Raw genomic sequence first — 17,538 nt, 5'->3', positions numbered from 1 at the left:
AGGCTACATAAGAACTCTTAATTTGATATTTAATTTCATTCAACATTTAATATTTGCTAACAGGTACAGTACACTTACAATGGTTCTCAATCAAGTCATGACCCAATCTTAAAGTCTTCACATTTTCATTTCTCATTTGACCAATTTTAGTGTTATTTTCTCTCATGACCAGCTTAGAATCCAATCATCTCTGTGGAAATGTCCAGGATTCCATTCTCCTGTCTGCCTCCATCATCCCTGCAAATATAACTCAACCATCCATCACTTCTAATACTATACCAGAGTCACACAACTGGGTAGAATAGTATATTAGTCTCCTATGACTATTGCAACAAAATACTACACATTTGTTGGCTTACAACAACAGAAATTTATTACCTCACAGTTCTGGAAGCCAGAGGTCTGAAATTATTATCACTGAACTAACATTAAGATGGTATCAAGGCCTTGCTCCCTCCAGAAGCTGCATGGGGAATATATTTCTTGACTCTTCCAGTCTCTAGTGACTTCTGAGATTACTTACAATGTGGCTGCACCAAGGTCACTTATGATAATTCAGGATAATTTCCTCATTTCAAGACCCTTAATTTAATCCCATCTTGCAAAAACTTTACCATGTAAATTCACATTCACAGATTCCAGGAATCACAATCTGATACCTTTTTTGGGAGGAAGGGGATATTTAACATATAGTAACCTACAGTTCTGTGATCTCAAAATTCAAGTAGGTTCTCAACACTGCCTAGCAATTTTACTATATCTACTGACTCTTCATGATGGCTGCATATCTACTTTTCCTCAAATCTTTCATATTCTCTTCCATACTTTTCTCTTAGCTAAAGACTATGAGTCTACACATTCTGTGTGCATTTCCTATATCTCTAACCTCATTCCATGCCAATGTTCAATTGCTGTAGTTCATTCAACACATATAGCTCTCTTAATTCAGATTATTTTATACATAGCATCCCTCTCTCTGATATGCTGCATTCCACTACTTTTCTCCTCTTATCCCTTCTCCGAAACAAAACCAAGATTATCCTTGCTTAATATTCTGGTGTCACAAAATATCATTTTACATTAGCCTTTTCAGAGAACATGATCTTGTTTCCTGTTTTCAACATCTCCACTTCTCCTATCTACACATTTAATTTATCTAATGTAACTAAAGGACATGATTGTTGATTCACCATTATATACGTAGTTTTTAATCCAATGGAACTTCAAAGGCACATAATTATTAATTTAAAAAATAAACAAACTGCTAGGATACAAATGATAAAATTTTATAATTTAAGCTGAATTAGCTTTATGGTTGAAAGTGTGAACTTGAGAGTCAGAGAGACTTGTATTAAAACATGGCTTTCTCATGTTTTAAAATCTTCTATTTAAAACATGGCTTTCTCATGTTTTAAATAGAAGGTTTTGAATAAATTAAATAATACCTTGGTATTCTACCTATCATTAATAAAAAACTGAGAATGTCAAATTACAACTCTTATCTCTGATCAGTTCTATGACTGATCACACATCATTTTTTTCAACTTTAAAATGGTGGCTTGAATTTTTTAATCTCTAACATTTGAGTCATTACAATTTTCTATAATTCCCTTTTGGTGTGATATTCTAAAAAAGAAAATTTAATAGGATGGACAAAATTTTTCTTAAAATCTCTGAGTAAAATGACATAACTATACTAAATACCTATGAGCATTTAAACTTTTCAATGTTCATCTGCAAGTAAATATAGTACATAAAAATGTTGTTCACAACATCTACCTTTCTAGATTTTACTGTGCTTGATTGAGGAGTTGACAAGTCACACTGTATGCCAATCATATTTCATCCTAAACATTTGACAGATTGGAAAGCTGTGACAAAGAATTAATTCCAATTCATCTTGGGTTATTCTTTGCAACTTTCATAGAACTAGATGGATGTGCTCTATGTGAAACAGATGATAGCTTTGGACAACCCATCTGTGAGATGGATAGCTAGGAAACAGAACGAGTTATCTTAGAGAATTTTTATTTTATACAATGCCAGAAAATATGGAGGAAAAGAATTAACCTTTTTTGGTACAATAAGACGATGTATTTAGAAACTACAAATTACTAATTAGAAAAAATATTTTTTAAAAATCACTTCAGGTCATCTTTTAGGTAAGAACTTAATGAAACCACGTGAATAATAGACTCTTTATATCAAAGCAATGAAGGATATTTAGGCTATCCATGCACTGAGTGATGCAAAGAACAGAACAATGAACTTGCAATCAGGTTTACCTGAATTCTAGTTTTGGCACTGCCACAAGTTTGCTTCCTAACTGTACATTATATGAATGTGTGGGATGCCAAAGGGTTTTCTCTTGCATTAAGATGTATTGGCTCAAATATTTCCTGTCAACTCTCTACAATATGTGTATCAGTTAAAATAATCAAATGCAAGTAACAGAAGGCCTCAACTCAAAAATGCTTACACAATGTATTTGTAATTTCATATAATATGAAGTTCAGTGATCAGGGATTTGATGGTTGTTTGATTTAATTAATCAAGCATGTCATCAAGGCTCCAGGTTCTTTCCACCTGTAAAGTCACATCCCCTTTTAGTTACATGATCCGTGCAGCAGTTTCAAAAATACTATTTTCACACATGGTCAAGAGCCAAATGAGATTTCCTTATGTCCTTAAAGGGGTAAAAGAATTGAAAACATTTTTATTGAAGTTTCATATGTATACATACAGAAAGAGGGGAGATGTGTTTGTGTGTGCAACATAACTGTAGAAAAATGGTGTATCTGATACTATAGAACATTTTTGTGAAGGTAATGAGTATAATAAGATTGATTGGTTATTCCTAATTGTGCTGAAAAAGGTGGGGAAAGAAAAGATCAAGCTCAGAATTTAAATTCTCAGCTCAAGCACCCCATAAATAACTTGAAACCTCTTACGTCTGCCTTGAAAGAACCCTTATTTCCTATAGTTGCAGAAATGAAATTGTTGAAAATCAAACCCATAACTTCATCCTGAGAATGGCTAAATTATAATGCAAATTGAATTCCCAATCTCACAGACACTGCTGCTAAAATAAGGACACTGACTGGGATAAAATGGTATCCTCAAAATGGGAATGGGGACATAGGGAGAGCTCCTGATGAAGCTGGGGAAGGTAAACTCTAAATCAGTGGTTCTCAACCTTTCTAATACAGTTCCTCATGTTGTTGTGACCCCCCAACCATAAAATTATTTTCATTGCTACTTCATAACTGTAATTTTGCTACTGTTATGAATCGTAATGTAAATATCTGTGTTTTCCGATGGTCTTAGGCTCTACAGCAGCGATTCTCAACCTGTGGGTCGTGACAACCTGTAGAGTTTAAGACCACCAGAAAACACAGATATTTATATTACGATTCATTAACAGTAACAAAATTATAGTTATGAAGTAGCAACGAAAATAATTTTATGGTTGGGGGTCACCACAACATGAGGAACTGTATTAAAGGGTTGTGGCATTAGAAAGGTTGAGAACCACTGCTCTAAATTGTGATGAGTCTCCTTTGCCAGTAGAAGCTGCCATTACATCTGCAAATTAAGATTAACACTCTACTTTACCTAAAAGCAATATAATTACCTTCCCTGAAATAATTAAAAAACACTGCTGATTCTCTTCAAGACCCTCAACTCCTCCCTTCTTTGCTCTAGACCTATAATCAGACTCAAGTCCCAGCAGACTGAGTTGAGTTACAGAGTGTGACCCATGAAGAGGTGTGCTATAATCCAAAAGCAGAACATGCTTTTTCCAAATTATTCAGCCAGAAATCCAGGAATGTGTATGGGAATGGATATTGAGAGTGTGGGGTAAGTTTAGAAGCAACATAAAGTTAGATCAAAGTGAATTTATTGGTATGGGTCTACTAAACAGAAATTGTGAATTTAATATTGCTGCTTAGAGGGTCAGAAAGGCCAGTTAGTTGAATGCTTGAAATGCAGACCAAAAGGTAGCCTACATTAAATTAAGTTGAAATGCCAGAACTGCCTTGGTATATGATAAAAGGATCCAAAGGCTTTGAGAAATTGGACTATTAGACTCTACTTATCATGTAAGACCTGTTCATTTACTCCAAGAGGTCCAGAGTTCACACCTTACAACATGACTGTGCCAAATAAGTTAGTGAGGACAGCCCCAGCATCCTTGAAGAGCTTTGTGGTCATTCTTCTCTCTAAGTCAGAATTGCTGCCATTGAATTAGGAAACCTAAATGCAATGAGAATAATTGGATTTCAGGGTGTCAGGGGCCAAGTGGCAGCACTAATCATCAAAGGCGAGGTGGATGTGTTACCATATAGACAGCAGAATCAAAGCAGCAATCAGAGTAGTCTGACTGCCATCTTTCTGCACTCCAGCCCTATCACTTCCGCCACACCCCTGCTCCACCTTTAACTCCCCTCCAGCTATGCTAGCCACCTCCTCTGCCTCAAAAACAGGAAACATGTTTCTACTTGACATGCAGTTGCCTGGAGTCCTCTTGTCCAAATATCTGAATGTCTCCTTCCCTCACTTCCATTGGGTCTTGGCTCAAATGTCACTTCAATAGAGATTTTTCCTGACAACTCTAAAATGGCATTATCCTAGCATTTTCTTATTCCTTTCTATTAAATAGTCTCCATATTTGTCACTAACAAATTATCCATTTATATGTTGATTGGCTTATTGTCTAAGTTCACATATTCTGTTAGGGAGTAATTGTGTTGTGTTCATTGCTGTATTTCCAGTCTAGCTCATTATGTCAGTTTGAAGTAAATATTTGTAAAAGAAAGGAAGGGAGGAAAGGAGATTAAACTAGAAGCATCATTTGTTATAAAGGATACAAGTGAGTGTAGTTTCCTGATGCCTCTCTTGTTCCCCCTTGGGAGCACCCAAAGCTAAGCTGCGGCATGCAGTCTGCTAAGAGTGAGATATCACCATGATTGGAGCCAGTGTCTATGTGTTAAAATGACCAATAAGACAGAAGTAAGACAATCTGATTTTAAGTACTTACTCAATAGGTTGTGACCAGATCATAGGACCTAAAAATATGTATGTTTCAGCCCTCAGAGTTCTCATCAACAATTATTACATGTTCTCCCTATTCTAGAAATTGTTGTGACTCAAGGAGAATACTGCATGTTCCTCCGTTGTGTTTATCATATAAAATATACCTAAAATAATCCATATAGCATGATATGATTTATCCTCATGCAACCTCAATTCAGAGTATGTAAACTTAAGATAGGTAATTATTATAAAAACAATTATAATACAAAAGTATTTATATAGTTGTATTTCCTGGGTTCAGGGACCTTATGTCTAACATAGTAATTTCCCCCAAATAAGTGTCCAATAAAGGTTGCTGAAAAGATAAAGGGATTTTTGTAGTTTGTTTGCTTGTATAAATATCCAAGAGGCATCAAGATTCACAATGACTTTTACTATATATATATATATATATATATGTATATATATATATATATATATATATATATATAGAGAGAGAGAGAGAGAGAGAGATAGAGATATATAGAGAGAGAGATATAGAGATAGAGATGTCTATATCTATCTATATATCTATATACTTTTCACATTTTTTATATACATATATAATAGTAAATAACAAATTAGATGTTTGGTTTACTTTCTAAAGTTTCTCAGGAAACCATGAGGATATTTGAAAAAGATCCATTGCTTTGCAAGTCTGATGTTGCATTACTATAGTTTAAATGCCATTCTGAACATATTCACCTTTTTTTTTGGGGGGGTGAGGGGGGTCTGCATTCAGAAGTGCCTTTTCTTAAAGGCTAGTGGAGTTGGTTAGGACCTTAATCTATTTGTCATAGAAGATACTATTTTTATTTCTATTAGCTTTAGCCTCCATGCAGCTTCAGCCTTTCAGTTGTATCTTTGAAGTTCTGTGTGTTTGTCTTTTATTTTTAAAACTGTTTACCATTTTGTTTTAAAATAGAATTCTTTGGCCTTATAAATGCCAAGAATAAAAACCATGGATTTACCCTGGAAGTTAAACTTTCCCCTAACCCCTCCCACATTTTTTTAAAACATCACCACTTGCATTCACCCTTATTTGAATAGAAATTTCTTACCCCCTACACAGCTACTGGCAAAGACTGCCTCTGTCTACCTTTGCTTTTGAGACTTGAATTCATTTCAAATTAGTTTCTTGGAAAAAAAATATCAAATTAGAGTTCTAGCTCTAGTCAAGATGAAGGGATTCAAGATACTGATTTAAATATTGCCAATCAGATTGTATTTTGGGGTTTCTCTTTTAGAAAATCTTATGTACACTGGGTGAGTAAGCCCAGGCAGTAGAATAAGAAAATTGAGAGGGGTGTTATACTCTTCCAAAGTTGGAGTGATGAATCTGGCTTTCCTTATCTCTCAGAACTGGTGTTACAGGCAGAGGAATCAATTTGCTGCAGGCAAACCACTATGAAATTGCCTTACTCCCACTTTCTTAAGTATTAATTAGCAAATGAACCAATCCCAAACCGCTTAAATGTTGGCTATTTACACACTCATTCCTGTTTTGTTAAGAAAGAGGGTAGAGTAAATTACTTTAAAAAAAAAGTGCAGTGGTGCCAAAGTATTTAGTTTTTTAATTTATCTTTAATAAATAAAAGAAAAGAAAAACTAATTGTCTCTATATTCCCCCTCCCTACACAAGCACTCCATGCTTTATACTTTCTCCTGACTCTGTATGGGATTATCAAAAGAGAAAGAATTTCCATAGAAAAGCTATTGCTATAATGTGCTGATTGTTACATTAATTTTCCCCCTAGCTCTATTGCTTGGCAGAAATTTTGGACTTTACTCAGGACCTGCTTAGTGAGCTTGTCCCTGGATGGGATTAGTTTAATCTCCTCTTACAAGCCTCTAAACACTGGAAAAGATTGGAGTTCAGGATAAGCAGTGGTAAAATGGGGAGGGCAGGGAAAGAAAGGTTGCTGATGACCAGTGCCAAGGTTCATTTCATCTTAGAACTAAATTTGAATAGTGAGGAGAAGGGAGGGAGAGGTAGGGACAGGATGGCAGTGGTGATCAATGAGTTAAACTGGGGTTATGGTGGTAGTGATCTCTTCATGATTTTATTGTGCTTGGAGTTCCTCCAAGCCCTAGGAGCAATGTTCAATGTGAGGAAAAGAAAGGGGTGAGGGGAGTGGAATGATGATTAGAATCCACAAATAAAGAACACTGAGAAAAAGGAAAAAGAAGGAGGAATTTCTGGACTTGAAGGGAATAGTGGGAGATTTGAGATTTGAGTCACTTAATTTGGTGGACCTTACCCATCATAAGGATGGCCTAGAGAAGACCACAGGAAGATTTTTAATAGAAAGTGTTCTTAACTTCTTCCCCCTTGATCAAGATGAAATAAATTGGGCTAGATTAATTTTATGACACAAAGTTTATGAATTTTTTTATAAACTCACTATGCAAGTGAGATATAAAGAGTTATTATCATTGTCATTGCTGAACATGGACATACATGAGACAGATTTGGTTGATAAGATGTGATAAATTCACTGTTTACTTAATTTGAAATTTTAGTGTATCTTACTTCCTGTTCTAAATAGTAGATAATGAAATTTCACTGGTGAAGGAAATACACTTCCTTTTATAGACAATGAGGCTTGGTAATTTTTTAGAATACTCTATTCTGCAATATTCAGTTTTGAACCTGAAGACTGCAAGTTTTATTTTTGGTCTAAAAGAAGCAATCAGATACTCTCCCAACATTAGCTAAAATTTAAGAGGGAAAAAAATTGAAATGTTGTGTAAGGAACTTTTTTGATTAATTATAAATTATATATTTACACTTCATGTGTTCAATAGATGAAGATTTAGATCTAAATTGTAACTGAGAGGTATTTTCTGCACTTTTCCTGCATACTTCTGGTATCTTCATTAATACTAACTCAGCCCATCAGAAAAATTTAATTTGTATGTTTAAGAGACCCAATTAATGTTTATATAAGTGCTGGTGTGACAAACCTCCCAAACTGAAGACAATGCTGGAAAGCAAGATCTCAAATGCTCCAGAGAATACAGTTTTGTAGTTTCTTTTATATACTTGGAATTAAAGAAGATTACATGAAGGTGGGAGAAAGCAAGGCACAAGATATTGAATAAGATTATATATTCCCTTGAGGGTGGTTATGCCTCCAAGGGGTTTGAAAAAGATAATTAATCTGGCATTTCAAAGGTGTTCTAACCTAGATGTACAAGAATAATGGACAGGACTTGCTTAAGGAAAAGGTAAACCTTTTTTATAGGCCTAGGTCATGACTACCCACCATGACCTGCTCAGTTAGGAATTTATGATCCGATCACCCTGTTGAGGTTACTTTTGATCACTGGACTTGTTAGATTTATTATAGAGCCCATTTTTCATCCACAAAAAGGATAAACATTTAGAATATTGAGAAGGCTTTTGTACACACATTCTTAAAGCTAAACACTTTTGCTTTTTGAGGATTTACCCTTTGATCAGAGATAACACAACAAGGTATTTGCCAAATTTTATTTTATTCATGTATATTTTCAGAGATTTGTTAATGTTATTAGTTTTTTCCAAGAAATCATACTTGATCTTCTTAAATGTAGAACTAGTTCTTTATTTATTATTTTGGGGATTATTGTTTTTGGGTGTTTTTTTTTTTTTTTTTGACTATTTATCTTGAATGCGTAGCTCATTAATATTTAATCTTCCTTTTTGCTAGATCTAGTTATTTAAGACTTTACATTTCTCCTTCTTCATTGCTGCTTTGTTTTATTATATAGACTTTTAATTATCACTCAGTTCTAAGCATTATTTAATCTTAATGATGCATTAATTGATCCATTAGTTACTTAAGAGTTTTTTAAAGTTCTAAATGTACATTTTGATTGAAGAATTTGTTTTCAATGTTTTATATTTCCAACTTAATTTTATAGAATGTGACCTCCATATTGTTTTTACAATAAAGCAAATTTGCTTTATAATTTATTAGGTCATTGGCTTTTATGAGTGTTCTATATTTGCCTTAAATTAATGTGCATTTACCAATTGTTTAGTATAAGGGAATGTACATGAATAATAGATTAAGTTTATTAATTGTTTTTATAATCTTTAATATTCATAATGCTTTCTTTAATATGCATAACTTATAGATTTGTGTGACATGTGGGATAAAATATTCTCTATCATTTTGCCCTTACTCAACCAAACTGGACCCTTTGCATTTCTTAAACACTCCAATTATATTCAAAAGTCAAGGTATTTAGTTTTTAATGACCTTGAAATGCTTTTATCCCCAGATGCTGTATTGCTTACTCCCTCATTTGCTTCATGTTCTTTGACCTGTCTAATAAGAATGAAAGTTTCTGAAACTGGCTCCCCCAAACCTTGATTTCTAGCCAATATAGTGAAACAGAAACAATATATTCTGGGATAATTAAAGAGATTAGTTCTACAAAGACTTAAAGGGCACAAATGTTGTAGTCCTCATTATTTCCTATTTAATTTACCTGTTTGGCTTCTACGAAAACCAGATGGATTGTGGCAGGTCATGTTAAACTATCATATACTCAAACAACTGACAGTTTCAAATGTGACTTTTCTGTAAATGTGGTGTGTTTACTGAAATGGATCTACAAAATATCCAGCATTTGGTCTGTGACTATTGGTCTGGGAAATCATTTTTCTCAACCTCCTTCAATAAAGAAGCTCAAAAACAATTGATGTTTATGTGGATATAAAGGCATATCCATTCACTGTCTTGCTTAATGTCTATTCTAATTCCTATTGTTGGTTCTACCAAAGTCTGCACATATGTTGGCCATGTTATTTTTTTATAGAATATTATGCTATACAACATTATTAATAATATCTTAATCTAACTTTATATAAATAATATGGAAGCCTTAGTAGGAAACATATGGGTAGAAGATAATCTCTATAAAGATTCAAAGGTCTAACATATCAGAAAGTATTTATGTCTCCAAAGTCCTGGATCAATAGAACCTCTCCATTGGGACAAATTCATTTGGATTCTGGAGGAAGCATATATTGTTCTTGGAAATATTATTTTAAACAACTATTAAGTGACTTGGAAGGTTTACTATTTGAGGTAAGGTAAAGAGCAATGTTCACTAGGTTGTGAAAGCTGCTCTTTCTATTGGGCCATATGACCCAGTAAGTCCCACCAGACTAAACACTGATGATTGTAGGGGTTCCAGAAAGTCCCAAGAGGAAATTCTAGTACAGACCTTGGGTTTCTGGAGCAAGACATGTCTTTCGTAGCAGAGAACTCTTTGTTTTTTATAGTTCTCTGCTGTTTAGTATTTTGTCCATTTCTTAAATGAGAATTATATTCTTGTTATTCACTTATAGAATTTTTTTGTGTTTTAATGCAAGTTAGACATATGTATTGCAAATATTTTCTCAATCTTTCAATTTATTTTTCTTACCCTTAGTAATGTCTTTAGATAAATCACAATTTTCAATTTTAACAAAACCTAATTTGTTAATATTTTATGCTTAGTGTTTAGGAAAACTGCTTAAGAAAAATTTTATTACTCCAAGGACATGAGCTTCTCTTCTATGTTATCTTCTAGAAGCTTTTTTCTTATTGTTATTTTACTGTTTTGCTTTTAGATCTGTAATTCTGGAGTTGAATTTTGGCATGGTGTGAGGTAGTGATAAATACTCATGTATTTTAAAAATATGAATATTCAATTGAATCAGTGCCATTTGTAGAAAGGCCATATATTTCTTTTCCCCCTCTGTTGTGTAGTGCCATCACATGTGTATGTGTTTCTTATTTTTAGTATCTTAAATACTGTTTATATCAATTTTATTATGTTTTATTTTATATCAAGATATTTTTGGATATTTTGATCATTTTCATTTCCATACATATTTTACAATCACTTTTTAATTTCTAAAAGTAACACCAGAAGAAAAGAAAATTTTCTGGCATTTTGATTGCAAATATATTAAGTCTATAGATAAATTTGGAGAGAAATTATATCCTTGTGATATGGAATTTTTTAACCCATGGATATAACATTTATATTATTTGGATCTTCCTGATTTCTTTCAACAATAAATCTTAGTGAAGGATCTTAAAATATGTTCTTACTATCTCAAACATAATATTTTCTTTTGTCTATTACTACAGCCTACTTTTGTATTTTACTTCCCCTTTCTAATAGTTCCATTCAAATCATAACTAAAAATGTTGAACATGACAGAAGCAAGCATAGATTGCTAGGTATACCAGAAGGAACAATTTCTCCATGTTGATGTGAAGATTCAATAGCCATTTCCTGGATATGTTCACTCAGTTAATTATGGATTCATCAGTATGAATTTTCATGTAGCCATTACATTTTTGGCTTGTCTCAAGTATAGAATGAAATATGTATTAAATTTTGGATATATTATGCCTGTGTCATTCCTTTGCCAGAGGCTGTGGTCAAGGCTTTTAAAGCATTTGCATGCTAAACATTCAGAAATAAACAGAAACAGTGCCAGGCTTTCTGGAAGGATTCTCTCAGTAGCCTTGAGCTCAGCCAGCCTCACTCCTTTATCTTCACTTTCCTCCCTTTAGCTTTAACCCCCACCCTTGCATTTATATCTGGGAATACATTTTAGCCCTAAAGACCACTTGAAAACAGAAAGTAGAATGATGGCTACCAGGAGCTGGGGGTGGAATGGGGGAAATGCGGAGATGTTGATGAAAGTGTACAAACTTCCACTTACAAGGCAAACAAGTTATGGGGATCTCATGTCTAACATGACAATTGTAGTTAATTATAGTATGTTCTATACTTGAAAGATGCTAAGAGTAAACATTAAATATTCTTCCCTTGACACAAAAAAGGAAATGGAAATTATGTGACATGTTAGCTAATGCTATGGTGGTAATCATTTTGCAATATATAAGTACATCAAATCAATACATTGTACACCTTAAACTTACACAATGTTCTATGTTAGTTATATTTTAATAAAGGTGGTGAGAAGAAGAAGATGTTCAGGTGATCCCCGAAGTTTATAAAATAATTCTTGGACACAAAGCCCAGTGAATTCATGCAAGCTCTGGTTCCCTGGTCCAGAGCCAGACCATAAGCCAAAAATAAGTCAAATTTTCCAGGTGTCTTTATCAAGTACACCACCAATCTGTGATTACAACATATTCCTTGGGGGCAATTTAGGGTTTTGACTAGTTCTCAGGGAAATCCTAACACTGTCCTGGCTTCCATGATAAAGGGCAGAGAACAAGTTCTCTCCTTCACCAGGACAATCATTTGCTTGTCCAATTCCATTAAACCACTGAAATTTTATGGATATATGTTTTCACTACCAGATATATAAAACTTTTAAAAAGTTTTATATATCTTAATCATACAAATGTCTACTTCCTCCCATTCTATTGTTTTTGGTGCATTCTATTTATTCTTCAATATACTCCTTGAGTTACCCCTCCATAAAGATTTTTTAAAATCATGCCACCCCATATCAGCTTCTTCCCTTGAATATCAGTGTAACTGAAAATCTTCAATGTTTACACATTCATTATAAAGTTAGAAAGGAACCTTGGAAACCTTTAGTTTGACAATACTTCTTTACAGGAGGCAGGGTCTGAGACACAGAGAAGCAAGACAAGTGGGAATGATATATAATTTCACATTGCATATGTTGTTAAAATATGTGTATTTAACACATACATATATGTTTGTGTTACATTTATATACATATACTATATATGTATGTAATAATTATCTTAATGTTCACCTTCTTGAATGTTTCCTTCATCATCTTCTTTGGTCCTAAAATACAGTGTTATTTATCTAACAAACACAGTGAATTAATATGGAGAAGACCTTTACAAAATAATTCTGTAAAGACCCTCAAACTATCAACAGATAATATCTGCCAGTCATTCTTGGATAAAAGAACATTATTTAATTTAAATGTACTCCTTCAAATTCTTTTAATTCCCTCTGTTCTCTTTCTTTTGAGCCAGGCTAGAAAATAAGAAATGCCAATAGAGCAAGCTGAGGTTTAATAGTATTGATCCTGTTCAGAGTTGTGCGGAATAGTGTTAAGGATCCAAGAAGAACAAAAGACACATTCTAGCTCCAAGCACAACAAAATGTCTAGGTGGTTTGTCAATGTGCACTTAAATCCTCCTCTGAATGGAAACTTTAAAAATTCTTCCCACTGTGCCTTTAAAAAGCCTCTTGTGTGTTAGTTCGGATTCTGCTGCCAGGCCTCACTGGGACATTCCTCATCTCCCACCACTGAGATTCTCTAAATGTCTGTCAGCCAGTTGCAGCACTTACTGAATAGGTCAGCATTACATCATGTTCTCAGAAAAGGTGGCAAAACAAGCTGGTTGCCTGTTCCCTCTGCTTATTATTTATTTTAAGCAAATGTGAGTCCTTAGGTTTGAGACACAGGCCTGGTGGTAACCAGAGCACAGAATAACAGCCTGAAGGAGGTGAAGGGGAGGGGTTGGCAGCCAGTTCTCACTTGGGAAAGTTTGAGAAGGTGGAGTGTGGGGTGACTAGGGGGAGAAACGTGAGTTAAAAGAAAAGTCCAAGTGTGCCTCTGGAATCCTTTAACGAAGACAGAATACTGACTAGTTGAGCAAATTAAGTCCTTTCAGGGACGTCCAGATAAATGATTGGTTTGCATTCAAGCAGAAAATACCATTATTTCTGGCTTCGTGTAGTGTGAATTAGAGAAAAGACATGGCAATTCCTCCTCTGTATCCTGAATATGTGAGAGATGAGAAAGGTGCAGGGAAGTGAGAGAGAAGTGCTGCATAGGGACAATAAGAAAACACAAAGTACTGCTTTTTCTTGCCCTAAAAGAGTAAATTTGTTGAGGAAGATGTTCTTAAAATGTCAAATTAATAAAAACAAATACATATTGACTTGCTCTGTAAGCATCCGTCCTAAATTGCATGAAGGTGTGAAGAGCACTGAGGTCTGCAGAGGTGGATCAGCCCCCTCAGGTGCTCAGCTGTGGTCCTGGCTGCACCTGAGCAGCTGGGGGAGGCTGCTGGTACGAAGATCAGTCTCAGGTTCTGATATTCTATTCAAACCAGGACCTCCTTCAGTAATCTGAACCAGAACAATCTGAATACAAATCCCCTTCAATAATCTGAATCTTTTAATTTTATTGTTGACACTAATATGATGTGCCCATTTCCCCCCACTTTCTCCATGTCCACCCAGCCCCCCCACTTTCCCTCTGGCCATCACCACACTGTTGTCTGAGTCTCTGGGTTCTCTGAATATTTGAAGTAACAGCAAAATGTTAAAAGGGGATATTTCTGAGTTTGTGAAGAAACACAGATCTCATTAAACTGGAACAGGGCGATGACAGAGAAACGCTAATGGATTCATTTTGAACCCTGAATGGAAAAAAAAAAATCACAGAAAAGGCAAATTTACATATTAATATATGTAAACTGAATATGCTAAAATTCAGTGTTAGTTTGAAAATACAACACTTATATGTGTTATGGTTATTAGGTTCTAAATTAAAAGGAAAAATGAGTCTCTGATTTTGAGTAGACTTTGGTTTATGCTATTAAAACTTTATAAGAGCAATATTTAAATTTATATCCTTATAGCCTGTGAGATAAAGAATCCTATAAAATTTAGAAAGCAACTTAACCAAAGATGTACATATTGAAGTTGAAGATTCATTAGTATGAGTAAAAGATTTAAAGAGATGTACAGAATGGTGACTGTAGTTAATAATACTGTATTGCATATTTGAAAGTTCTTAAGAGTAAATCTTAGAAGTTTTATTATAAGAAAAAATACTTGTACTATGAATGATAATGGGTGGTAGACTTATTATGGTGATCATTTTGCAATGCACACAACTATTGAATGATTATGCAGTATACTTGAAACTAAAATAATATTATATTTCTATACTACAATAAAAAAGAGGTTTTGATATGAAAGATGAGTTAAAAAAGAGAAAGAGAAATATATATACAAAACATACATATACATTTAATAGAGGTAAGATGTAGAATGTACATACATATAACATATATTGAAATATAGAAACATGTCAATATACTTTGGGTCTGAATTTTAATCTTGGTTTTGTTGTATATATTTGTGTGAGCTTGGACTATCTAATTAGGGTCTCAAAGTTATAATCTTCTATGTAAAATGAGTATAATATTTCCTCTTTCACAGAGTTGTTCAAATGATTAAATTAAACTGCATCACATACATAAAGGGTTTAGCATTGCATTATGTGTGTGGTGAATGATCAAATGGTTTTTAGTACTTTGTGTTTTCTTTTTTTTTCCTTTTCTTTTTTAAAATATATTTTATTGATTTTTTACAGAGAGGAAGGGAGAAGGATAGAGAGTTAGAAACATCGATGAGAGAGAAACATGGATTAGCTGCCTCCTGCACATCCCCCACTGGGGATGTGCCCGCAACCAAGGTACATGCCCTTGACTGGAATCGAACCTGGGACCCCTCAGTCTGCAGGCTGATGCTCTATCCACTGAGCCAGACCAGTCAGGCAGTACTTTGTGTTTTCTTATTGTCCCTATGCAGCATGGTTCACTATCCTTTTGGTTGTCTGTCTCTCTTAATTAAGAACTATCATATTAAGAATAAAAGAAGTCAATGAAAAAGATAAAAGGTCTTCATCAGTACAGACATTCAGGGAAAAAGACTAAAGAGATTGTTCAACACATTCTGAATGTCTTATTAATATAGGTGCATGGGAATAAATATATGAAGATAGGGTTGGGAATGTGTATACATAATAAATCTGTTTTAATGGCTGCAGAGACTGGATTGGTTAAATGTTCACAAGCACACATGCCTTTTCATTCCCCCACCCCTTTATTTACCCAAGTACAATTTTGGACCAGGTTAATGCTTTAATTGTCAGAGCATACTCTACCCATCATATACACAAGAAGACCTGCCTGTTGCCATGGCAATGAAAAAGTCTGGCCTGAATTCCTTACAGTATGAATGCCTCAAGATAAACAAACTTGCACCATGGACCCACACAGCCTATTTTAATCAGCATTAATGGATCTGACAACCAGAGGCTCCTTTATCTATTCTGTTCTCGACAATTTGCTAATGATAATTAAAAATGCCTTGTGTTTGTCAACAATTCTAGAGCTACCTTCCTTGACATAAACAGATAAGAGTAGGAAGAAAGAATAGTACTCATATCAGACATTTTTGACTGGGTAGTTCAAAAAAGTTTACAAGAAAACCAGTGCAGGGAAATAAAATGGTTTTGACTCTGAGCAGTGGGACCAAATTACATTAACTTGAAAGCCCAACCTGCTGCTGGGATAGAAAAGATAATTACAAATAAAGAATAAGAGTTGGCATGGAATTTTCTTAAAAATCAGCATATCCAACCATGACATGAAATAATTGAAGTTGAAGTATTTTATATTATTTAAAGCTCTGTATCACGGATTCCTAAGCTATAATTTACAATGAACCAACTCCAGGAGACCTTTATGTCCCTGAAATTTTAGGCAATATTGTGAGTTCAAGGCCCATCCATGATTTTTTCTGGATAGTTTTTCTCAACAGTTTTTAACATGGTTACCCATACAATTATTACTATGGTCATTATTTTTTTACTATCTTTACATTTTCCTAGGTAATTAAATTATACAGTTAGATAAAAATATAAATTTACAGTACATTTTCAGAGCAATCAAGCGTAGTAACTTTACTCTTTGGAATATCCCAAGTAAGCAATCCAGTAAAAAAATAAATTCACATTAATTAGTTTTTATCTGTCTCAAAAAATAGCTTTAAAAATAAGAATATTTGTCTTTTCACATTACAAGAAGTGTAGAGGCAAGTGTTGCATGGTTAATTAATTCAATAATCTACTAACGTACTACTTTCCTCATCTTTTTGCTCTGCCTTCTCTGTATATTCACTTACCTCTCAAGACTGGTGACTCCAGGTATCAGGATGACTGCAGCAGTTCTAGGAATCTCATGTCAATAACAATGCCCAGAAGTAGGAAACAGACAATTCTCTTCATGTGCCTTTAAAATCAGAAAACTTTCCCAGAATTCCTTCAGATGCCCTTTCATCTCATTAGCCAAAATTGAATCACACTCCTTTGCCTAAATGGCAAGGAGATAATCAGATTCATTACCTACAGGTGGGGACAGACTCAGCCTACCTGAAGAACAAGGTTGCTCAGAGGAGGGTGCAAAAAAAATTAGAGATGTTAGGCAGAAAGAAGATGAGGCAATGGCCATTTCATAAAATTGCAGTACTGGCCATAATGCGCTGCCAATAAAATATCTTTTATTGAAAACTTTATTCATTTATTTTTATTAATTTTAGAGAGAGGAAAGAAGAGAGAGAAAGAGAGAGAGAGAGACATCAATCTGTTGCCTCCCTCATGCACCCAGACCTATCGAACCTGTCACCTTTTGGTGTACAGGATGA

This window comes from Eptesicus fuscus, chromosome 3 (assembly GCF_027574615.1).
Source record: "Eptesicus fuscus isolate TK198812 chromosome 3, DD_ASM_mEF_20220401, whole genome shotgun sequence".
Lineage (NCBI taxonomy): Eukaryota > Metazoa > Chordata > Mammalia > Chiroptera > Vespertilionidae > Eptesicus > Eptesicus fuscus.
Note: the sequence above shows the minus strand (reverse complement) of the source record.